Below are 4,282 nucleotides of genomic sequence, written 5' to 3'. Positions count from 1 at the left end.
TATATCTGTGAGAGAGCAGCTTTAAAGGGAGAATATAACACAAATTAAATACTCCAACACGAAATTAATGTCCTATTATTATTGACTTAAGCTTGTTACAGTGGCAAATGTAGATTGATTTGAAAATATTTATGTGAGAACGCATGTTCTCCTTCTTTAGCAATCTACATGCCGGTATGATTATTTTCTGAGTGAATAAATATAGTATCATTATGTTCAGGGTTGATTTTACTTTTTTAACAATAATAACGAAAGATAAGTATCACTTTACACTTATTTAGTTGAAAAAAAAGTTGAGGTATTGTGATGGCTTGTTTCGTCATCAACCACGTGGTCGTTGAAACCATATAACGAATAATCCTAAGCGCGCATTCGGCAAGTACCGGATAATTACGACAATTCAGATCGGCGATCCTCGGTATTTTTCGAGACTACTGACATATGGCAAGTATAATTAGCAATTCATATTTTTATTATTGCATGTTATCACGGACGTATTACATTTTATCTGTTTATTTAGTCTGTGTTGGATCTTTCACGATATTCACAAGAAAGTCCACATGTTTGATGTGCCAAAAATATATATAGTTTCCCCTTTTAAATCCCCCGCCACGGTGTGGGGAGGGGATAATAGGAAAGCATATCGTCCGTCCGTCCGTCAGTCTGTCTACCTTCCCGTAAAATTTCATACACATTTCGGTAGCCGGTCGCGCCAACGCTCGATGTCGCGTTTCCCTAGGCGCTTAGCAGTCTTCAAGGAGACGGGGAGGGGATTATAGGAATTCACTTCGTTCGACCGTCCGTCAATCTGTCCGTAACATTTCGTGTCCGGGCTATAACTTACATATATGCATTGGTGGATTACCATATAAATTGGTACAACTGTTGTCGTCATTAAGACAACGTGCAGTGACCTTGACCCGGGTCCAAAGGTCAAGGTCACACCATACATTTTGATTCAGAGTACACATGCTCGTGTCCGCGCTATAACTTTTTTATTCAGTGATGGATTGCCATATAACATGATACAAAAGTTCTACTCATTAAGACAATGTGCAGCGATGTTGAACCGGGACCTTATTAATATTATGTTTCGTCAAGTTTGGTTTTTCGGATAAATTTCTGGTGCAGACAATAACTCTAGAGTAATGCCCCTTTAACGTTTTTGTTTTTGTTTTGTCAGCCATTAACTTTCCAATATTTTATCCACTCATGATGCAACTTCGTGACAGTGTTTGTTGTGCCTCTGCCAAGTTCGTTCGTGGTGGGAATTACGTCAGTAACGCCCAGAGTTATGCATGGTTTACTTATTATTGTTTAGGGTTAGGAGTATCGGACAAATTTTCATTTTTCTACAAAGTATGTTTCTTTTACATTAAAATTGTTATTACAATTGTTTTGACTCAATGATTGGCTTTCCATGCGACACATTCAATTCCTTGAGAGTCTATTTTCTAATATTTATCAAATTGGGTTAATCGTAAAACATCAAATAAGTTTCAAGGTTATTTCAAACTTAGTGCAATTTTACTACTGTTATATAAAAGCGAAATAATGCAAACCCAAAGTAAAGGGAAAATCAATGTATCAATGAACAACACGCTGCAATTAATTAAAAAGCTATCAATTAATTATCCAATCACTCTCCAATGATGTGTATCACTCCGACCCAGTGGGTAGAGCAGATGGCCGTGACACCTAGGGTTGAGGTGTGAAAAGCTGACACCGCCATGCCGCTTGCCCACGCGTGGAACTGAGGCGTCCCGTTTACATCCTTCCGCCAAACACGCAGCTGCTATTAGATATATTAGCTCGTTATTGGAAAATATTTTCATTGCAGAAATAATATTGATATCGAAAATCCATATCATCGGATATTGCGAGCATTCGTCATGGCATTCTTCAATCGCTTTAACCTCTACGATGACCTATACAACCACGAGCAGAAGCTTCTACGGGCCTGTCGCCAGATCGAGGTTCTCAACAAGCGTCTGAAGGATCTCATATGACGTTACGTCATCGTGAAAGATTGCGACGTCATCAACCATTCACACATGCTGAAATATCGCATGTCTATTGTCCAAGGGGTTTTGGATATGTACATCCGGTTCGCTCAGCGGAAGAAGCGCGTTGTTATGCGACTGCGTTCGGCGCTCTACGGTGAAGCCAATCCTGAGGCAGACGACAGCGATGAAAGCGACAGCGAAAGCAATGAATCAAGCGACCACGATGAAAGCGACAATGATAGCGATGAATCAAGAGACCATGATGAAGGCGACATCGATAGCGATGACTTAATTGACCATGATGGAAGCGATGGCGATGCAGATGAAAACGAGAATGCAGACTTGTAAATGCCAAGCCGGAGATTATACAAGACAAAACAAATGGCTCTTTTAAGAGCCAAGAATATCTACGAAAGAAAATCTTACAAATTGTCAAAAAACAATCCAAACAATTTCAACAAGAACCCAATGAATTAACCAAAAGTATGCAGCCCCTCTAATAACTGTTAATATATCGAAAAAGAGCCCCAGCTCCCACAAGGAACATCATTTCATGATTACATTTATTCTGACCGCTTATTATGCATTCGATTAATTTTATTTTTCTAACCAGAACATAATAAATTTACCAAAAAATAGTTCATTATTACAACTACAATGTTACAAATCTGACTCGATTGTCACAAATGGGTGTCTTAAAACTTCCAAATTTATCACAGATTTACTTCTATTATATAATAGTGCTGGACAATTTGGCTTTCAAACGAATACATCTAGAATAGATTGCATTTTTATTTTTCTGAATGCAATTATAAATAAGGTTCTTGATTTTAGAGAAACAAATGTTTTGTGTTTTATCGATTACGAGCGTTGTTATACAAAATTGACATATATATGTATATATTTCAATTGGCAAAAGATACTTTCACAAAACATTCATTGTAAAATGGTGAAAGACCTAAAATTTATGTATTCTTCTATACGGAAATGTGTACGTACATTACTCTCAGTTCATGGACTCATGTATAGGCCTGAAACAAGGGGACACCAGTTCTCCGTTGTCATTTATGGTGTTCGTGATAGATTAAATTGACAATATTGATGTTAATATAGACACCTATATACTATCTATTCCTCTATGGCTACAGCTATCTCCATCATCTTTACAAACTGATATTAAACTATTTCGCAATATTTGTAAGTTAAAAATTAATACGTCATTTTTTTTAAAAGGACGCAAAACATTGAAGGGTTTCTATTTATATGGCAGGAACTAGAGGCATTTAATTCGTTTAGATATTTGATGATTTACCTTTTCAAAAATGGCACCTGGTTAAAAAGCCAAAAAGCTGTAGTTCTCTATGGTTGCTTTGAACACATTGTTTTCAATATTAAACAATGTTAAACTGCCCGTTTCTCAAAAATAAAAATGTTTGATAAATGTAGGACAGATGATTCAAGTGTATCAAACATCTTTAATTTTTGAAAGTAATACATTCGGAACATTTGAGTGCAAGGATCGTGAACTTGTACACACAATTTGAGACACATTCTTCGTGTAAATAAGTCAATATTAAACAATGTTAAACTGCCCGTTTCTCAAAAATAAAAATGTTTGATAAATGTAGGACAGATGATTCAAGTGTATCAAACATCTTTAATTTTTGAAAGTAATACATTCGGAACATTTGAGTGCAAGGATCGTGAACTTGTACACACAATTTGAGACACATTCTTCGTGTAAATAAGTCCCCTTATATATCCATTGTTTTTTATTATTAAATATTTGGTCGACAATAAATGCCTTATTTAAAAAATGGTATATTATATAAGAAAATGTTTAACGAAAAAGATTATAACTGTTAATATTGTCTTAAGTTAAATATGTTACTGTATCTATAAAACATACCTTAAGCGACTAACAATATTGAATTATTTTTATTACGATCTGATTGCTTTACAAACATACGAACAATAAATGTAAATTATTATTTTTTTAATGACTATAAAAAAAACCTTAAGTGCATTCAATAGATACTTTGATTAGATGTTTTATCTTTGTTTATGTATTTCTTTATTACATGTGGCATTGTTGCTTTTATAATCAAATAAACGGACTGTTATACTTTAGCAGTTCCAAAAAGAAAAAAGTCCACTTATCTTTCCACACTGTATGGAGAATTAGAAAAAAACATACCACTGATGTTTTTCTTGAAAAAAATAGAACGATTCATGAAAAGCAAATGATTTATTAATTAATAATGGAACACTTTATA

This window comes from Mya arenaria, chromosome 2 (genome assembly GCF_026914265.1).
Source record: "Mya arenaria isolate MELC-2E11 chromosome 2, ASM2691426v1".
NCBI lineage: Eukaryota > Metazoa > Mollusca > Bivalvia > Myida > Myidae > Mya > Mya arenaria.
The sequence above is the reverse complement of the archived record's forward strand: the minus strand, read 5'-3'. Positions refer to the sequence as shown.